Source organism: Paramormyrops kingsleyae, chromosome 25 (genome assembly GCF_048594095.1).
Source record: "Paramormyrops kingsleyae isolate MSU_618 chromosome 25, PKINGS_0.4, whole genome shotgun sequence".
NCBI classification, from domain to species: Eukaryota; Metazoa; Chordata; class Actinopteri; order Osteoglossiformes; family Mormyridae; genus Paramormyrops; species Paramormyrops kingsleyae.
The window spans coordinates 31739146-31761862 of record NC_132821.1 but is presented as its reverse complement, the minus strand read 5'-3'; the positions used below and the strand labels follow the sequence as shown (position 1 = coordinate 31761862).

Genomic DNA, 22717 nt, shown 5'->3' with positions numbered 1-22717 from the left:
ATTATACAAGGCATAACCACCAAAATAATGGTGACTACCTACTGCACTGTATATTACAAATATAGCCATGTAGCTCTGGAAAGAGCCCAGCGCCTTGCTCATTTTATTTGTTATAGCACCTACTCTTTTTAAACTCGGAGATTGCTATTCTGTCCCATGTCCTTTAACTTGCAACTGTTTATTTCCTCAAGTCCAAAATGTCCTCATTAAGCATTCCTTTCAGGGACTGCAGAGGCAAGTTGATTTAAATGCATTTAAATGCATTATGTTATTCTTTCTCTTCTGATTTAATTCTTGGCTCCCAGATGCATTGAATCCAATTAACATCACCTTCATTATGTGCTTTGTGTCTGGCACAAAGATGTCTCGTCATTAAGAGCGTCGCTATAATGAAGGTGGAGTTAATGTCTTCAAAGTTTTGTCTCCCTTTGAAATTTTGCAGTAATCTCCCCCCTGACTTATTCATTCAAAATGCTCATTTCCCACTGATATGGACTTGTATACATATGCCACTGTGCTTTATTTTATGACTAGGCTTAACTCATTTTGGCATTGAGAGTTTGAGATGATCTGACCCCCACTTTCGGTCAGGATTGGCTGGCAAGATTGATCTTTCTGCTCAAGCCGTTTTCCCTCCCTTGGGTCCTTCCAACCTGTAGGCAAACCGGCTCTTTGATCCAATCCAGCGTCCTGTGGAGCTGGCATAGGTGAGTCTATAGGCTGAGGTAGAGAATGTGAATCAGGGGTAGGGGATGTGACATTGACTGAAGATGGCTCACACTGATGAGCTGTCCTCAAACACCGTGAAGATTCTGTTCTGAATGCATTACGAGTGAATGGGCAGCCCTGCACTTAATTGGCAGCCTTGAGCCATACATAGCTTTGTGCCTCAGTGAAATAAAGGAAGTCTACATTTTTATAACTGCCCTTCTCAAAATTAAAGGTTATAAATACACTGACCACTTATTCTCATTGATGAAAGTTACGTTAAATTCGCTCAACATATGCGCTCAACAGCAAGATGCATATTTTGTGTGTTGGTATTTTACAATAATGGTCCCATGAGCAATATGGATGAAAAAACAAGTACACTACGTGTGAAGGTAGAGGGTTAGGATTTTACAAAAGGTGGCACTACAGGAGAGTGTTAATGCTGTATTCAAAACATGATAGAGTCAAGCTGAGTTAGAAACATATGGTCTTGCCATTAGAGATTTGCTGTACTTATTCGAGAGCAACAATTGGTAATTAACACATGGTGAACTAATTAACGAGCTAAATATTGTAGCTTCCTGGTGGAATTATTTCCGCGGAATGTTCTAGGGTGGCTTGGAGTCTCGTTAGCTAGCACTTTACCTCCGATGTTGCCTTTGCTTTGTCCTCCCTGTGCTTGTGTCTGTGTCTTTGCTGTGCCTTTGCTGTGCCTTACCTCCGCAGGTAGGTGAATTTGTGCCTTAGTGTATGATCGTGTGTGATTGTGTGTGATCGTGCGCGCCCTACGATGGACATTATCTCATCTCTGCCCAGTAATTCCCGGGATCGGTTCCAGACATGCCGTTACCCAGAGCTGGGTAAGCACTTATGGAAAATGGATGTCCTCCATGAAGTGATTAGCTGAATGCTTGTTTCCTTTGCTATAATGTATTAAATATTCATGCAATGTAACATAACGAATGGTTTGGTACATCTGATACTATGCAGTACTGATTTGGAATAAGTGGATGTCTGATGAATTTGTGAGTCGGGATGGTTATCTGAGATTCCAGCAAAGGAATTAATCACTTTGATACACTTTATTCTCTCTGACTCAGTGTCATTCTTTCAATTTATTTGTTATTTCGGATCCTTGTCTCATGTAAGAATTTACATGAATGTTAGATTTCCAATGGTCCATTTACAAAAGATGTCTCTTATTGTTCATTTTGGGAATTTGGGAGTTTTATCAAAATATTAAGCATTCAGACTTTGAAAGACTGACATTACTCCAGGGTGTTTTAATTACAGTGCTTTTGATATGATTGATTTTTTTTTCTTCAAATACACACAGGCCAGAGCCAACATAATGAAATGAACTGTTCAATGAAATAAAAAAAAATGAAAGATGTCCAAAAAGAATAATTTTTTTATTTAAAATAATAATATACATGAAAATAATACCACACAGGACAAATAATCATGTGATCTTCCCATATTTAATTTGTGTAAACTTGGTCACACAAAATATCTGACGTCTGCTGAAAGCAACTTATGGAATCAGGTCACTGTGCTTCTTGTAAGGAGTTTTTGCAAAAAGAAAATTCAAAGTTTCCTAGTCAAAGGAAAGGGATTACTAAAGTTATTTGTATCTCAGAACAATAAATAATTAATTTCTTAATAATGACTGTAGGGTGAGAATAGAAATTGCTTAATTTTGCCATAGGCCAAAATGTGCTATTATTGTTAACTGTATTCCCCAGTACAGAATAATAATAATAATAATAACAGAGATACTACCACACTTTTTAAATTTACTAAACTATTTTTCAAGATTGTTTAGCAGATAAAAACATGACAAATTACAAAATAATATAGAGTATATTTTTAAGCTACTTTGGACCCAAAATAAGCATGTTTTGCACTGGTTAGCACAAATCAGAATTAAGCAAACTCATCCTGAAAGAAACAAAGTAGTCTACCAAAGGTTTTTAAGGCAACTTTAAATCCACTTCCCCCATGGACAGTTTTAGAAACTGAAAAACTGATAGAATTTGTAAGCTGATGTTGACCAAGCAGTAAATAAAAGTTAATCAAATCGTCTTGCTCCAACCAGTTTTAAAGTCCGTCCAGCACTACCTCGGTCTATTTAAGTGTGGCTCTCACCTCATTCTCCCAGCGCTTCTCACGCTGAGGCTTGCAGTTAAATTGTTCTTCCAGTTGAGTGATTAATCACACATTTGGAGAGACTAATTGCTTGGACCTATTTGGCTGGCTGACGTTTTTTACTCGGTGACCACTGTTCGGCTGTTCAATCAGTGTTCTGTAGCCAGCGGTGGAAACTGAACATGCTGTGGATTTTATCGATCGAAAGATCGATGTGTGATCATTTACTCCGTAGAGCCATCAGGTTCCTTATTTTGGCGGGGGGGGGGGGGGGGGGTTCCCATCTGATCAGCCACTAGCAGGCCCTACATTCAACCAGCATCTGATCCACAATGAGAAACAGCTTGATTAAAGACACCTCAAAGAAGGAATTCAGTCATTTTTCAATATCAATATTTTTGTTTTCTGGCCTATACAGGGATCACATACTGTAGTAGAAATAGCGCTTGTTGAAATGCTGTATTTGTATAATTGGTATTCATTGTGACACACATTTTTTTTAAAATCTCATATACCGCTATCATTGATGTTCAGCCATGTGAACTCAAACGTGAACTCACTTTATTCGTCACAAAATATAAACAAACCCAGAGTGGTATTTATAAAGCCTATCAATTGGAAGGCTCTCAATAGTGTGAGAATCTGAAAAGAGATATTTGTGAATCTGTTATATGAAATGCACAGCTTATTGTGTTGATTTTAATAAACAGTAAAAGTACAGGAATTCTGCCCAGTTCTAGAATAAAAAGAGTCAATTTGACTTCAGCAATATTTATGTAACCTAATAGATTAAATGATCTGCAGTTACATTTAGATACTAATTCATTAAGACAAGGTAATATTAAACAAACCCAGCCCTGAACAGAAGCCCAGTACAGCATAATAGCCCTTTTATGTGTATCTGTGTGTCATCTGCAGATGGCCTAATATACTTCCATAATTTATGGAATTTATAATTTATAATTAAGTTGCATCTGCAAATGTGAATTGATTATCAATTTGCCATGATAGTTTTTTTTATTGAGAAAAATAAGAGTAATTACCTTTAAACTAAGGAACAAATCCTTATTCAACTTAAAGGGGAAAGATACATTATTAATTATCATTAATGTGAGTACTCATTTTAATATAGCATTAAGCTAGTGAGAAATACTGTATTTGCAAAAATGAAATGAAAAATGAAAGTACTTAATGCCCTTTGTGTCAAACAGATAGACCTAAGACTTGTCTTCATAGGATAGCATAACAAACATTTAAACGAGAAAACATTGCTGGTACGTTATTGTATATATCCCCTGATATGAGCCTAACCTCTATCAAGCCGTCCTTACCTCTGGGCAGAATCCCCAATGACCGTTTGTAGCATAAAGCCGCCAGCATATCACAACCAGAACCCTAGAAGTTTTAATTCAACTCAATGGGGATCCAAAGTTAAAAGGCAAATACAACGTCCCTTGGCGACAGAAACATCCCTCCCTTCGCCTCAAAGAAGCCTTGAAATTACAAATGGAGGGAAAAAATGTGCATAAACTTGACACACTCCGCTCACAAGGGAGGAAGGATCTAGGCTCTTAGGGGACAGAGAATCTGCTGAAGTGAAACAGACAGACAGTGCAGCACGGGGACGTCAGACGGAGTATAGTGTCTACTGATGAGGAACCAGAGCGGCACGTGTGAGCACATTACAGCCTTACGACTGAACGGGGGGATGGAGATGTGGTAGGATTCCTCTGTAAATGAACAATGACTGATTTTATCATTGCATTATGTTTTTAAATGCAGTCGTGATGAATGGCCCCTTTTTATGATACAGTCCAGTGGCTGATAGCAAAGTCTGATAGTGCAGGTATTTTTATTTCACCTTTTCCCCCATTTTTAGTTTTTTTTAGATTTGCTGGGCATCACAATTTTGACTGGAGAATATTTAAAAATAAAGTCTCCTTAAGAAGAGGGTGACTTCAACCCCTGCTGAGAAAACCAATCTGACCAGTTTAAGCTGAGATAGCTGAAACTGGTCAATGCCAATTTATGATAGCTGACCAGCTTAGAGTATGTTTTTGCATCATGGTTTAGCAGGTCATACCTGCTCATGATGGTTATTCTAACTGGTGTAGCTGGTCATACCGGCATGACCAACTGGTGACCCACCCAGCTAAACCATCAAAGAGCTGGGATAAGACCATCTTAGACCAGCTAAAACCAGCTACCAGTAAAAGCATTTTATTTAATTTTTTCCCAGCAGGGCAGCGACGATGAACAGTGAATTTCAGAATTGCCGTAGAAATCAACGAAAAACAACAGCATCTTTTGATTACCATGATCTCATTTTGCAGTATAGGATTACTAATCAATCAACGGATTTGCAAAATTAGTGATCAACACTAAGAAGATTGCCATGGAGAACATGGAATGTATATATTTAGGAGTTGTTGCAGCTACGCTTTCCAAATCGAGCGACACATGGATATGGAAATCACATCCAAATAGCCTGCAAAGAGAGAGATTAAAAATACACAATCACTCCAAATTATGGTGAGAGCTGGTTCAACATTACACAGTACTGGCACTGTAAAGTATAGACTTGGTAATTTTATGTCATTGGTGACAGGTTCATATTACTGCGTCCTAGTCAGTTTTTTATTTGTTTAATTAGTAGCAAAGATATAAATAGAGATGGGGATGATTCGCCGTAAGACGCACTTCATCCGTCCTGTAATAAATGAGATGCACAGTTTTTCACACATGCTTTGTATGAGGTGTTTACATAATTCAAGTAATACACTGTAGGCAGGAGTAGCAGAACGAGGGCATTTTTCTAAAAATGTGTCAAGTGGGGGATTTGCACAAACATTTCTTAATCCAGGTACTGGATTTGCATATTCCTGACTGTCGTATAATTAATCACATATTCCATCTTCATATTTAGGAAATATTTATGCATCACCTAATAAGACCCACTGCTTAAGTTAATATGGACTACAGATCCACCATAAGCTATACTTAAAACGTTGGTGAAAACAAATAATTAAAAATTGACTATGATGCAGTAATACTTACCTGTCATGAAAGACATAAAAATTAAAGTCTGTGCTTTACATGTCTGACTCCTATTTCAGAATCTCAGCTCTGAATAAATATTGCACTCTGTATTTGTTGCCAGATGGAAATTGTGGTTAAATCAGAATGTGCTTCCTTTGATTCCTTTAGCATGAAGACTGCTGACATGAGAATATACCCCTTGGGCTATTACAAGACCAATTACCCTAATTACCTTTGGAATGCTGAGAGTCAAGCTGAGAGCTATTGTGTGAAATTCAATCAAATCTCGAGAATCAAGGACCAAAAGAACAAACCAGTAACCAAGTGATGTCATCTCGTGCACTCTATGCATTCAGATTAAGTAATATTAATAAAACAAATGTTTTGTTAATGGCCAGCTGCTTTTGTAAAAATTTAGTCTCACGGTTCTTTGCACATAATGCATATCTATAAACCAAGGCTGTCAAAGTTAACGTGTTAACATGCACGATTGATTTTAAAAGAATAATGCTTTATTATTTTTTTAATTGCGTTAATGTACAGCCTGCTGTGGGATCAGGACAATGTGTTTTGTCTTCTGTACCATACTGTTCATCTTTTTTTTTGGCCTTTTGAATACAGGTTACTGTAGTTACTATTGTATATTTCAGACTGGAAGCCCAATTTGGACAACGCACGTGCAAGAACACAAGTTTTGCTCCATCAATTTACGGCAAGAAATACTCGATAAACAAGAAAACGATGGAGATCTTTTAACGACAAAACTATGTCGTTTACTTTTTTATCAGTCATTTCAAGACACTTTACAAAAGTGTCTTTTAAATAGTAAATTTGACTACTGTTAGGAATAGAGAGCACGGAAAACTCACACTTGATTTGGTTAAATAATCATGATCTCAGTATCAACCAAAACAATTGTGATTATTATTTTTGAACATCCCTAACATACAATCCTTGGCACGTTTCAGCTACAGCAGCAAGAAATTGCATGTGGATTCTTGCCTGTTTGTCTGCCTTTGTATCCATTAGTAATATTGGAGTAAATGATCGCCTTCCCCTCTGAGGTATTACACTGATGTGGTCTGAATGTCCATTTTTGTTCTCCTGGTTCCCCTAATTAGCTGGTATTGTTGTTGGAATTACAAACCCTGAGTCGCACCACTTTTGGTTCTTGCTGTGGCATCAAAAACGTTAGGAACCGTTTGCTATAATTAGCCGATTACTCATAACATTGGGTCACTTGATGGTTGTTTGGACTATAAAGAGACTATTTTATTCCTTTGATTATTTTAATACACCAACCGCCAGGCAGTGTCTGTGGAGTGGAGAACTTACAAATCTGTTTAACGACGCCTGACAATGAAAAGAATGAATCGTGTTCACTTTGCCGTCGAGAACTGACCTTCGTCTTTGCAGGAAATAAGACATAAATCTTCCTTTCTTTCATGCATTATTGAAAAGCCATTAAAGGATGGAAAACATATTGGATGACATTTGTATGGAATAAATAAAATGCAAATAAATTTTGCAGGTATGAGGCCTGTAGTGGAATTGAAAATTGATTACAGGTGCAGGAACAGTACCCGGGTGTTGACAATGAATCACAATAAACATTTGTTTGGAAAATTTAACCCAAGCTGTAAGCTGTGACACTGAGTATACAATGATTATGCTAATAGTTTTAAGTGAGAAATACTGGCTAGTGTGTACATTTTCTGTAAGTTTATTGTACTTATTTAAACATGTGATATGCACTAATGGATTTATAAGCATGTGGCATTATATGTGTTTTAATATAAATTAATTTTAAATAAATGGGAAAATAAAAAAACGTGGCTGAGGGAGCACCAGTGTTGGGGACGCTACTCACAAAAGTAATCGATTACAGGCAGAGGTAGAAAGTTCAGGTCCAGATAGGAAAAATCCAAGCCAAGGTTTTGTTTCAACCAACCATATGAGTACCATGTGACTGTGACTCTTTATGCTCAACTGGTTGGTTGAAACAGAACGTTGGACCTGAATTTTTCCTATCTGGACCTGCCTAATGGTTTCAGGGCTGCAGGTCTTGCACCTAAGAGTGTCTTTGTGTGTTTATTTTTCACGTTTTCACTGTGTTGCACAGGATTCCGTCAGGTACTCCAGTTTCCTCCTGCGGTCCATAAATATGCATACAGGCTAATTGTAATCTCTGAATTACTCATGGCGTTTGTGGGTGTATGTGTGCGTGTATGTGCCCTGTGTTAGACCTCCCAGGATACACCCCAGCCTTGTGCCATATTCTTCCTAGAATAGGCTCCAGGCTCCCTTTGCATCCCTGACCAGGGTAAGTGGGGGAATGATTTTGGCAGGAAAATATGCAATTATATTTTTGAGGGTTATTGAGATGTCATCACCTATTTTATTTTTTGTTAGGGAGTTAACGCTCAGAATCAGAATCAGGTTTTTTGGCCTCTAGAAGTACATCTAGATATATATACCAAAAGTGTGCCAGTGTTTCTGCATGATTTACACTATATTGCCAAAAGTATTGGGACACCTGCCTTTACACACACATGAACTTTAATGACATCCCGTTCTTAATACATAGGCTTTAATATGGAGTTGGCCCATCCTTTACAGCTATAACAGCTTCAGCTCCTCTGAGAAGGCTGTCCGCAAGGTTTAGGAGAGTGTTTATGGGAATTTTTGACCATTCTGCCAGGAGAGCATTTGTGAGGTCAGGCACTGATGTTGGATGAGAAGGCCTGGCTCACAGTTTCCACTCTAATTCATCCCAAAGATGTTCAATTGGGTTGAGGTCAGGGCTCTGTGCAGACCAGTCAAGTTCCTCCACACCAGACTCGCTCATCCATGTCCTTATGGAATTTGCTTTGTGCACTGGTGCGCAGTCATGTTGGAACAGGAAGGGACCATCCCCAAACTGTTCCCACAAAGTTGGGAGCATAAAATGTCCAAAATGGCTTTGAATGCTGCAGCATTAAGTTCCTTTCACTAAGGGGCCAAGCCCAGCCCCTGAAAAACAGCCCTACACCATAATCCCCCCCTCCACCAAACTTTACACTTGGCACAATGCAGTCAGGCAAGTACCGTTCTCCTGGCAACCGCCAGACCCAGACTCGTCCATCGGATTCCCAGACAGAGAAGCGTGACTCATCACTCCAGAGAACACGTCTCCACTGCTCTAGAGTCCAGTGGCAGTGTGCTTTACACCACTGCATCCGACGCTTTGCATTGCACTTGGTGATGTAAGGCTTGGATGCAGCTGGTCAGCCATGGAAACCCATTCCATGAAGTTCTCTATTCACTGTTCTTGAGCTAATCTGAAGGCCACATGAAGTTTGGAGGTCTGTAGCTATTGACTCTGCAGACAGTTGACTCTGCACACTGTGCGCCTCAGCATGCATTGTCCCCGCTCTGTGATTTGACGTGGCCTAACACTTTGTCACTGAGTTGCTGTTGTTCTCAAATGCTTCCACTTTGTTATAATACCTCTAACAGTTGACTGTGGAATATTTAGTAGTGAGGAAATTTCACGAATGGCCTTATTGCACAGATGGCATCCTATCACGGTACCATGCTTGAATTCACTGAGCTCCTGAGAGTGACCCATTCTTTCGCAAATGTTTGTAGAAGCAGTCTGCATGCCTAGGTGCTTGATTTTATACACCTATGGATGTGGAAGTGATTGGAACACCTGAATTCAATGATTTGGAGGGGTGTCCCAATACTTTTGGCAATATAGTGTATGTAGCATGGATTCTGGCACGATTTCAAAGTTAAGTAAAAAAGTTCATAGATTAAATGGAGTGGATGTGCATTAATTGTAGCACAAAACAATTTATAATTCCCAGAATATTAATGAGATTACGGTAAATCCAGCAATTAGCTGTGCCTTTTAAGTGAAAGAGGCGCTTTTGATGTTCTGCAGACACAAACCTCAAAGACAAGCTGTTTGAACAGTTTTTCGGCTTTGAGGTGCTAAAGTGTGGATGAAACCTGCGCGATCTGCTGCTCCTGGCTCTCTTTTCTGTTGTTTACATGCACTTCTGGGGTTTAAAAATCCAGCGAGATCAGAATTCCCATCTCCAATAAAGCAATTTGACCTAGAGGAAATGTAGCTATTTAAACTAAGTCTGTGGAGACCAGAGCGCAATACTGCATCATTAATGCCCCTAAACACTGAATGCTAAATCAGACAAAGCTTCGCTTTTCAGATGACATACACATTTTCATGTTACTCTGTTTTTTTTGGCTGGCAGAATCTCGTTAAAGACCCAAAGAGGAGAGTTGAAAGGAGAACTTAGCGTGGCGCTAATTCGGCAGCAGCACGCGGGCCAATCGGAGCGCCGGGCTCACAGAGCACTGGAGTCCGCGTGTGCTCGTCACTCAGGGAACCAATTAATGAGGCAGCTAGCAGCTGTGATCCGCCAGACATCCCCTCCCTACATAAAGCGCCGCAGCGCTGATGGGAAAGGCAGGTCAGTTTTAATGGCATGCCAACTTTTTCACTTCTAGCTTTAAGTGTCCTTTTCCCACTGCTGACCCTGCACTTGGGGGGAAGCGATGGGGTTCCAGTGGCACATTGGACGTCATTCATTAGACTCTGTGCAGCACTGGATCCAGCTCGAAGCAGAACTTCACTGAGCTCTTGAAAATAATAACACTACTTCATTTTTAAAACATTTCCAACAAAATTTCAGAGCCTGCGTTATTAATCTGGGAGATATAGTACAAGCAGTCTATAGGGATACAGTTTACAGTTCATAAAATTGTATCTGCCATTAATTCTGGGGATTTAAAGTAAGAAATCAAAATATTTCAACGTCTCTTGCAGGGACATTCATATTGTACACACGAGGATAATTATTACTTCAAAGTTCTTCCAAACTGGCACAAATCAGGGGCAGATAACATGTAATAAATGTCTCGTGAATGTGAGCACTTAATCCTCAAATGAGTTTGCACTCCAATCAATCACTGTCACATTTTGCCTCTACCCTGCTCACTGCCTGGATGGATGTGACAGTAATGGAGCAAGGGGTTAATTGGTAAGCATGCTTACAGTTTAATCTCAAAACAGATACATACATATATCACATATATGTTTTATGATAACAATAATAATGGCTGTGTGAGTGTATAGCTAGGATCACCTGAATTTTTGCATATTGCACTTAATTAACTCTGTATATCATTTTAAAATGCATGTATTGCTTTTAACAATATAGGACATTCAACATGCCAAAATCTAGTTACACCTACAAACCTTTTTCAGCAAAACATATTGTCATTTGTATGTTTTATAAACATCCACTTGGAGGAGGTCAGTGTAGTACTGGTGTGATTTTTCTTTGTTTTCTTTTTAGAAAGGTACAGCAAATCACGGCGAAAAATTCTATGTGAAAAGAATGAAGATATTAAACAATTTAATGAAAGAAATCACTCTGCAATACACTGGCATCTGTGTACGGTGAAGCCTTAGGCTGGTACCCTGTATTGGCTGCGATAAACTCTAGCACCATCCCCCCCCCGCAAACCCCCCCAGTGCCCCGGTCCTCTGCCCCACCCCCGCACTATTGACCAGGATAGGAGAGAGATCTATTTTAAGTCATTTGGTTCCGGTAAACACAACAATTAGATCACAGATGCTAAATACTTGACTAGATATTGTACCTGTCTCTATTCCATTCATCTGTGCTTGTCGCCAATGATCCATTGTTCTCTTTCATAATTGTCATTTAGGTTAGATTCTTCTACGATGAAAGACAAACGTTTCCATCCACCAATGAATCAATGAACATCACTGTTCCCATTATTGTTGGCTTATCACAAAATGTTCGCACCTAATTAAAAATGTATACTGTGAACCCAGGATTCAAGTAAAAACAAGTGAATTTCCTTGTTCCTTGTGGCAAAGCACGGGACCTTTAAATGGAGTGACTGGAACACGAGTAACACCACATGATAGCACTGGCTTTCAATGGGATACATGCACTTCTCAGTAGGTAAGAGGGTTGGATCCACAATGTTCTTATGAGATTTACATAGTAATCACTTCAATGTGTTCTGAAGGGCGGCATGGTAATATATTGAAGAATCTGCTAATATCAGGTTGCATTAGGCGGGAGTGTCATGGAGAGTGTGACATAATACAGCTGCTGGTTAAGATCTTTAGAAGGCCACAGAACCTCACTGAATGGCAATGAAATCCTCAATAGATTTCTAAATAAAATGTTCCAAAGAGGAACAGTGTGGTGATGTATAATGTTACCCATGATGACTCACCCCTCCAGGGTCACTGGCCCTCATGTATGCTTAAGTGAGTTAAGCATTTGCCCGTGATTGGAAGGTTATTTGTTCACATCCCAGGGTTGGCAGAGTGACTACACTGTTTGAGTCCTGAGCGAGGCCCCTAACCCCGAAATCGCTCCATAGACTGGCTGACTCTGCTCTCTCAACTGAACGTTGCTTTGGGTAAAAGAATAAATCAATGGGAATATCTGTGTGTAGCCGTTGATGGACTGGCCTCCCATTTAAGGCGGCCCCTTCCTTGTTTGCTGGACTAACTGGGATAGAATCCAGGTTCCCAGTAACCTATCGTTGACGTCCTAATATATTCCTACAATATTGCTGATAATAAATAATTCACAAGAAACAAGTCTCTTATAGTGGAAAAACACCAAATCGTTTATATGCCTAAATATATATATATATATATATATATATATATAAATATGTATGACCTAATGCCTAAATATTTTTTGTTATACCTGCCAATTACAATTACAAACATGTCCTTTCCCAGTGGCTAATAGCTAGCTTGTTTACAGAGTTTATAATATTAATATCAAGTATCCTGACATCACTCACAATATGTGGACAGCCGAAGACTTTTTAACGTTTTTGAGCATGTTAAATTACAGACCAGGTGCATTATGAAGTTATGAAGAATATTCTGCATAAATGAATGATAAACATGCTTACATTTATGAAAAGGGTAGTTGAAATGAGGCATGTTTTTGGAATAGAGCTTAATGAATATGAATGAGAGGCTGGGGGTGGGGGGGGGGCATTTGGTACCATCATAGGACACCATCTTGACAATAAGTCAGTTTGCTTTGTTTCTGCCTTACTATAACTACCCAGGTCAACCGCAAGTGAAGTGACTGTGAAATGTAAACGTCTGGGAGTGAGTTCATCTGTGAGGTGGGGGCCACACAAGCTCACAGAGAGGGACCTGATCACCCAACATCGATACCCAACCAGAATGGCAGCAGATCCCACCAACATCTTTCAGCATCTAATGGAAAGGCGTCCCAGAAGAGTACAGGCTATTACAGCAACTAAGCATGGACCAACTTCATGTCAAAACCCACGGTTCCAGAATGAGAAGTTGGAGAAGCCTGGGGCTACACACTTTTGGCCATATAGTGCATTAAACATAGTCAACGGGCAGCAACTGACTCGTTTTTGGGAACGTTTGCTGGCTACTCTCCGTGACAGGTGCCCAGCTTGGCTGCATGGAGCCCTTGCCCATCCTTAGTCTCTCTGGGCACCAGGGATGCCATTTACCACGGGCCTCTCTTCTGCCAGTCGACCGCTCCCTCCAGTTTAACATCAGGATGGTGTGGGACCTGAAATGATTAGCAATTAGTGGGGATGATTATTATCAATTAATTTGTCAAACCATGTCTTGTTTTTCTGTGGCAGACGGTCCATATTTTTGAGTTTGAGGGAGAATGTGGACCTTCTGCAGATCCCCAGGGATTTGTGAAACACTGTCTTAGAACATCTCTGGATAAGTGTAACACCCCACACCCCCCCATCCATGTATTAAACTTTGATTTAGAACCCCCTTACTGGAAAATAATATTGACTTATCATATTTGTTAATGTTAAATTGCATAGCATTGTGTTTTTGTGGGATCCACGATTTACTGCAGGGAGGGAAGGGCACCATAATGCAGTTTGCATAAAAATGCCACCAGTTGCTCCTTGTTGTCCATAAGTAACTTTTGCCCTTTAAGGAGAAAGACTGAAACTTAATGCTGCTGATATGCTTCAGTCCTTGCAATTCATAGTCGTCATATGTTAGTAAAAATGGGGTAACAACTACGCATAGTAGAATGCATACCTGCAAGAATACCTACAGATAATGGAATATTCTTTCTATCTATCTATCTATCTATCTATCTATCTATCTATCTATCTATCTATCTATCTATCTATCTATCTAATTTAAAGAAAAAGAGAACCAATGGGTTCTGTGATTAGAATTGGTTGTATTGGTTGTCAGTCGTTTTAGGGTTGGGATTTATTTTGAAGTGTTTCAGCTGAAGAGCAAGAGCAAGGGGATTTGGACCTGAAGCTCTGTATTGGACTGGTGGAATTTAGAATGGAGAGCTTTTGCCAGTTCAGTGGCCAAGAGTATAATTACCCTCTGTGAGTTATCCCCGCTTCCAGTTAAACGTCAGGCATAAAGGATAGCCTACCCGTTTTTACTTCCCATCTAATTTAAGGTTTATTTTATATCCAGGTCTCACTTTTATGTACAACTGGAAGCACTGCATTTACCACTGCAAAGGCCATGTCGATATTTGCTCTTCAGAAGTGAGGTAAAGCATTAGTAAAACATCCGCCTACTAGTTTGTTACACCTTTCTAGTTTCTACCAATGGCAACAAACAATGGTACTTAATATTATGCATTGAGACACGATAAATATAATCCACATTATGAAATCACATTATGAATGGTAAGTACCAGCTAATAATCCACAGTAAGATTCATTAAACCTAAATTAATAGATAACAAAGCCATTTAATACAAAGAACTACTGATTGACTTAAATGTGATTACTTATTTGACGTCTATTAAATGGGGTATCATACACAAACCTTATCTAATTTTGGAATCATAATCACACCATTGTGAATTAATTGAGTTACTTCCCACATTTACATGTGTTTATTTGGTATTGCACATATGTGTTTGTTACTGCTATTATCCAATATGCATTGGTTCGTTATGGCAGGATATTGCAAGAATATTGCGGTTGAATTGAATTTGTAACTAATCAAATACATTGCAAAATTACACATCATCTGTAAGATTCCTGCATTTGTAAATCCCAAGACTATACAACATATCCACAAAACACAGATTCTTTAATTGAAGGTTACTGGTAGAAATCAAAGTTGAGGTCTTGCTTTAGTAACCTTGAATTGCATGACCTTTACTGATATATGTAAGGCATTTAATTAACCTAAAGTACTCTACGATGTTATTAAATGTGTGCTGGAATATTAATTTTTTTATACTGGCCATCCATCCATCCATTTTCTGCAACCGCTCACCCTATTCCGGGTCGTGGGGGGTCCAGAACCTATGGCCACAAGGCAGAGAACAACCCAGCATGGGGTCCCAGCCCATCCCAGGACACACACACTCCATTCACTGGCTATTCCTTTCTTGCATTTTGGATTCCAGAATAGCCGTGAGTTAAATTAGCTTTTTTTCACAATATGCACAAGAACGATTCAAGATAATTTGTATACCTGTAGGGCCTCAGTGTTTTGGCAATGTATCGATAGCAGTGTGCACTTGGAGCAGGTACTGCCCATTTTGTAGTGGTACCGGGTGCCCGGTACCCTGGCTGATGGCTGACAGAATGGCGACACAATGTAAACTGAAATTAAGAGAGATAAACACCAGCAGCGCAAGTATAACATCTAAAACAAGCAAATATAACATTTTAAGTAGGGATGCAAGAGAAAGTTCCATCAGAACATTTATAGCTATTTGTAAACAGATCTATAATACGTGTTCAACAGATAACAACAAAATTATATTTGCTTTCAACCAATTATCTAGTTTGTGGGGGAAATCCAGGAGCCTATTGTAAGCGGCCTATTCCACTAATTAAATTAGCTTAATCTACAAAATAATTGTAAACAATGAGGAAATAAAAGAGTTGGAATCCTCGCCCAAATGTGCAGACTGATAAACCCCTGAGAGCAACGTCCAACGCGGAGGGCAAATCGCAGGGTGGTGTCGACTCAGGAGCGGAACCCCGATATTCTTCACAAGGCGGGAGGGCGGGCCTGTGTGAAGGGGAGGCAGAGCTTGTCAGTGGCTCCTCCGGCTTGCACACACGTGAGAGGGCAGGCCACCGCCTGCGACGGGAGGAAGCGGAGGAAATGCAGGCCTCCTGTCGTCCGGCTCAGCGCTTACCTGAGAGTATTACCAGACAGACCCATTCATCACTACACTTAGCTGACTTGCAAATTTTAATTAGGCTGGATAAAGGGGGGGGGGGGGAGGCGGGGGCGGGACATGTAGCCTACACACAATCAAACTCATTTAGGGGACCAAATGCTGTGTGATTTGCAATTCATGGGCTTTTTGCTGGGATGAAGTTGAAGAGCATGGTATAATGTTTTCCTTTCTACTTTTCATTCTTCTTTCTGCTGCCTAACAGTCCTGGGTGTATGTGAGATGATTATCATGTGAGATGGGGTTTCGTACTATGGGCTCCTTACATGGATGTTTTGCAATGCCAAAATAAAGATAAAAAAAAGTCTTTGTTGGGATAATTTTTTTTTTTTTTAAAGGTGCCAGATCCCCTTTGGGACTCTCAAAATACACTCGTGTGAACTATCCGGTGGTTTGTACCCATTACTTCAAGAGATAGGAGACACCGCTAGGTTGTTGTGATTGAACACTATTAAAATTCATAAACTGTGGAATACGGTGCGGTGTGAAGTTTTGCAGGGATAACAGGCGTTTCTGAACGCGGCAACAGTCTCCAGGGAGCACCGCGCCTACAAACGCTCATCAGAGGAAAGCTGGGGAAGAATCCAGGGCTGGGAACTGAGGCGTTTAAGCTTTTAAAGTGCCGTGGTCACTCTCCGACTCCTCCGTCCAAAATATAGGCTTCTGTGCTGCTGTTCCCCTTCCGTGCGTGAGATTGTGCGTTAAAAGCAAAGGGGTCAGTTGAGATGCGTCTCAGAAAACGTGATTCGAGGGGCTGTCCTTCGCGTTGACTTCTTCAGTGCCTGTCAGTGGATGGCTTCATCGTAGAAGAAAACGCACGCAGACTGTCTCTGCTACTGAACGTGCCTTGCCTCCATGAACCACGGCCGAGAAGTCATCCTGGGTGAGAGTATCAATCAGTCCCCAGCTTAAGTAGGGTTCACATGCCTGCCGACTGTATGGCGTGGGTTGTAGCGAAGAACATTTCTTTAAAAACTGACGTGAGGGAATATCTGAGTCTGGGTAACCCTGAAAAGTTCTGAGGGTTGTACCTCTGAGTGCTTATTGGCTAATTTACTCATCAGCTTTTAGTACATTGAATGTCAAAGTTCTTGACTTCAAAGTGAAACTTTAACTCATGGTACAAGCATTCAAATAATGCATCAGGACAGAGAGACATTTAGTTAACGATGATATACACGTCTATAGATCTTATAATTTGTTGATATCCAGAATCCGGCACCGAGGTATCAGCACTGGGTTAGTATCTCCAGCTAAAAATGTTAGTACTGGTGCATACTGTAACTTGCATCTTTATCTCAACATTCCAGTAGTCACCCAGTGAAGCATGCACTTTGTTTCATTTTCGAGCTTTCCTCAGTGCAGGTGAACATCAACATAATATGCTCACTCCCACTCCAGGTGTTCGGTGGGTGGATTGTAGATATAAGGCACCCGCCTCTGCCCACACGTACGACACAGAGAACGTTCCCGGTTCTACCCCCACAATCAAATTAATCTGAATGAAAAAAGCGCGGTCTTTGCGTCGCCTCTCATCCTTCATCGCAAAGGAAACATTGGCTGATTTTTATTTCATTCATTGCTATTTTTGACAACCAATGACTGATGTTAATTTTGCTTCTGGGAAATGGAAAAAACAGGGGGGGGGGCGAGTAGAACTAGCATGTCATTGCAGTGGCGTTGTGGCTGGAGGCTATTCTTCGTCAGTTTGACAAAGGATATGACACAAACCTTGCTTAGCACTCGAACACTCAGTCCTTGTTTACATTTTGCTGCGGGTGACGGATGGGGGGGGCTGTAATGGCGGCCCAGTGGGTCGCCTCGTGGCGCCTCTACTCCAGCTTGGCCGGCTGGCTGGTCATTACCCAGGTTGGCACATCCTCCTCAGGTTTGTGTGGGCTTCCTCCACGTGCTCTGGCGTTCCTCCAGCACTCCTAAAGTGCTGACGTGTAATTTCTTTGAAATGACCTCAGCGTGCGATTGCTGCAGTGGTGTGGGTGTGTGTGTGTGTGTGTGTAAATTCTCCATGTTCAATCAAATTGCAGTAACCCTCTGTCGGTAAAAAAACAATAAATAAAAGCAGTTCTGAGGACTAAATGATTAATGCTGCAATTCAACAGTAAAACATAACCTAGAGCAAGATACCTGGACTGCTTCACGTACTGTTCAACATTAAACTGTGAAGTATATACATCACTCAGAAAAAAGCGTCTTTTAACCAGTTATAGGGGGAAAAAAAACTACTTGACAATGATGAAAACTGCAGTGTGTTCCTTCATAAAATTTACACAACCATTCAGTGTCTGGGTGGTTTAAGCTATAAAATCAATTAACAGTAAACAGCAGCATGAGAATGCCCATGTGTCTTTTGTACTACGCCGAGAAAAAAGTATGTCTGTTTTAATTACATGAAATGTCTACAATGTATGACCAACTAATTTGGACATGTGGGCCTTCCTTGTGAATTTTATCCTCAGACAGGTTGCAATGGAATTGGAATTGAAACCATTTCATTAATCACTTACCGTCTAAATTGTAAATGCATGACTCATGTCTGATAGAAAATTGAACTAGAAGACTCATATTTAGGGTGCCTTATGTTACAATTTTATGCTTCAGATACTTTGGAATGATTTCTAGAAAGTGCTTTGTGTTAACAGTGTGTGTACAGTATATCATTTAAGTTAAATTAGAATGTTATCAAACTCAAATGATATGATGCTTATTTCAGATAATTAGAACTGAAATATAATTAACGGTTAGCTAAATAAAAAGTTAGGTTACATGATAAGATTAATTATGCATGTCTTTATCAAGAGGCCAGTTATAATAACGAGACTGGATGAAAAAATGTGAATGTCGTTGCATTTCCTAATTGTAAAATATATAAATGAGGAGTCTATATATCATTATTTAGTTGGGTTGGGTACTGATTGATATGGTACCAGTGCCACTTAAAAGCTTGAGCCCTTAATTTAAATATTAATAAAAAACCATCCCGGCACTTTACATGCCATCACTAGTTAACGTTACACTTGCCCTGATGTCAGCAGATGCCTTTCGTTAGTTAGTAGCTACCTTAAACATGGTTAAAATGTCTACATTTAAATGTTCTAAAGTGCACCTGTATTTGCCGCACCAGGACATGTAAAAATGTTTAAAAACAATTGTGTGTAAAGGGGTGGGGGGTTATTTATGTTTATACAAAGTAATTTGTAGTTATATATATTTAAGGTGTCAAGTTTATATATTCAATCCAAAAATTAAAAAAGCCATTCTTTAATGTCACTGACCTTATTTTTGTTAAGTACGGCAGCAGGTACCATTTAGACATTAGCACCATTTTAAAAGTATAATTTTAGCACCGGTTGGAGAAAAAAAAAAACAGACAATACCCAACCCTATGAATCAGGACCCATTACTAAAAGTCATAGGTACTGTATGAAGCGTGTAACTGACTGGTCTAAGCTCTCCCCTGAACCCCCAATCTTTGTCTGAGAGTAGGGCTCCATCATTCTGAGCGTGGGGCTCCATCATTCTGAGATTGGGGTTCCATCATTCTGAGCGTGGGGTCCATCATTCTGAGCGTGGGGCTCCATCATTCTGAGCATGGGGTCCATCATTATGAGCGTGGGGCTCCATCATTCTGAGCGTGGGGCTCCATCATTCTGAGATTGGGGTCCATCATTCTGAGAGTGGGGTCCATCATTCTGAGTGTGGGGTCCATCATTCTGAGTGTGAGGACCATCATGACTCCATCATTCAATATTATCAATAAATCATTGTCATTTGTTTCCAGGTCTCCATGCTAAAATGATTACTGAGGAATTACCAACTCACTATATTAGCCAGACCATGAATGGATTAAAAATGAGCAGGATCCACCGTGTCAAACCAGCCAGCAATGGCCCAGTTCATGCCTTTTCTAAGGATTCTGGTGATTAATAACATGACGTCGGCTATTATAAGGATACAGTTATATAGATTATATATAATCAATAAACAACTACAGTAGTCTTTCTCATTCATTGTCATTGTGAGCATGAAAGACAAAGTAGTGCTTGGTCTTGAAAAATATTGTTTTCTAGTAGTGAACTGTATGTGAACAGTCAAATGTCTTTGGTTTTTAAACATATTGCTTATCCATGGAAGCTTCCATTGTACATTACAGGGAACAAGTTCAGAATGTTTGTAAGAGGTCAGAGATGACCTGATAAAGGCAGACTCTTACGAAGGAGAGTTAATGGGCATCTGACAGAGCCTTTGCTGTCTCAGCGGGTAAACAATCACGCCACGGGAAGGGAAACCAACAAAGCTCTCCGTTAGTCTGACAGAATCGCCCTTTAAGGCTTAAGCGCCGCATATCGATCCGGGATGTCGCGGCGCTGTTTCCGATGGATTGACTCGAGATCACTCGCCGATCGACTCTCCTTAGCGTTTGTTCTGGTTTCAGTGGGGTTATCAGCTCAGGTGATGGGAAGGAGTTTCTGCGACTGGGTGTCGAGGTTGTGGGTCTGGAGGGACTCGCGGGTAGCTGGAGTATGTGGAGACTGACCCGAATCTTACTCAAATGGAATTTGCAAATACGGTGGCAGGATGTGTAACAAATGTGTAATAAATGTTATAAATTTAGACCACGTCCTAGTTATAGATATTCTGTGACCATCGCCCAGCAGAGGTCCCAGGAAACACAGGACACAGTGCAGGTGACCGCCGGGAAGGAATGCCCTTCTGCCACTGGGAACGCACTAACACACACTTTAACACACACTATATGCTGTGTAAATATTAGCCAATGATCATATGCTTACTGTTCCTCAGATTCCATAGTTAAATGACACATCGTAAGTTTGAGAGCCACTTTTCCTCCCGGCATATGGAAGCACCGGCAAGCATCTGCTATTATCTGTGGTTTTTTAAAGTTCAAAACATTTCAGAATCAATTTGCTTAATTGAGAAACTTAAACGCATTAAAATTAATATTTTGTCCCTCTGTTGTCTGACAGCTTTGGCTTTAATCATCAATAAAAGACAAGACGTTGACAGAATACCAAGTGTTTCCTTACAAGAGCTTAACATGCTTATTGCTGACAGCTCCCATTAAAAAAAAAGACTCCGAACGTAAATGAGGTTTCAGACAATCTGTAAAAAGACCTGCCAAGATTTTAAATACAAAAAAAAAGGCTGAAAACACATTCTCCCCTGTCATTTACTAATCAGCTGGATACATCCCTCAAAGAAACGTTTGAAATCTCTCTGTTGAGCGACAGTGAACACCTTATACTCTCTCAGTGGAACGAGATGATTGAAGACGACTTCCCCCGCAAACTATTTACTAAGCCAAATAAACAGCAACAAGGACGGGTTGTGCTTCTGGAATGGAATTTATTTGGTGGCATGCAGCGATTGATGAATGCTGCTGTTCTGTATTTACTAATGACTCGGTTGATAAACAGTGGGAAGTCGACAGCCAGAAATAAAATTTCATCTGCTCAGTGCAGGCTGAAATGGCCTGCATATTGTGAGCAGTGGAACATCACAAGAAAGCTAATAATTAATGAAGGTGCACATTTCTATAGATATTGACATCAAAAATTCAAAAGATGAAAGCAGTCTCGTGCGAGGAGAAGGGAGGTGGAACTCCTGGCACCTCAAATCATATGTTTATCAGTATGAAGGAGAAACGTCTTTTTGTTGTTGTGTAACAGAGAACCCCTTGGTAAGTACACTGTTTCATTCATTAGACGTATAGTATGGAGCCACCACTTTGATCTAAAGGCTGTAAACCAAACGAAATGCAAACCAAACGAAAGAGCAAATTCGGCAGAATGCTCAGCGAAAACCCGCTACTGACTCAAGGATCTGCAATCCAGTGCTTTTCAGATTGTTAAGCTTCCTTCATATACTGTATATTCAACATGGATAACGTTCCTCTTATAAGGAGAGACATGTGAGCTGTATGTCTAATATTCCTTCTTCTGGGTGGAGATCCTGTCCAGAGTGCACCTCCAGACTTACCTTGACCCTCTATTCCAGTGTTTCTCAACTCAGTCCTCAGGGACCCTGAGTCCACATTTCTCCCTCTCAGTTCCCTGCCAGCTCTTGCCGACTGTCTGGGGGTCACCAAGGACAGGCGGGAGGAACACAGCTCTATTGGCAGAGTTTTAAAGCGATATACATGTGACATTTTTACTTACATGTGCTTGTCTCATTGTCATTTTGACTCACCAGTGAGAGCGCCCGCTTGAGTCCTGCGGTATCCCCACGTGACATCATTCCACTTTCGCAGGTCTCTCTGCCGCAGACCCCTGCCACAGCGGTATCCCCACGTGACATCATTCCACTTTCGCAGGTCTCTCTGCCGCAGACCCCTGCCACAGCGGTATCCCCACGTGACATCATTCCACTTTCGCAGGTCTCTCTGCCGCAGACCCCTGCCACAGCGGTATCCCCACGTGACATCATTCCACTTTCGCAGGTCTCTCTGCCGCAGACCCCTGCCACAGCGGTATCCCCACGTGACATCATTCCACTTTCGCAGGTCT

General features: G+C 40.5%; 1 long non-coding RNA gene across 1 annotated transcript; it reads left to right on the top strand.

Moving 5' to 3' along the window:
- Positions 1–1287: 1287 nt before the first annotated feature.
- On the top strand, positions 1288–7478 carry LOC140583027 (uncharacterized). The gene is made up of 3 exons (XR_011985812.1): positions 1288–1571; positions 5099–5391; positions 6067–7478. It is a non-coding gene; the product is annotated as an uncharacterized lncRNA (long non-coding RNA).
- Positions 7479–22717: the final 15239 nt, after the last annotated feature.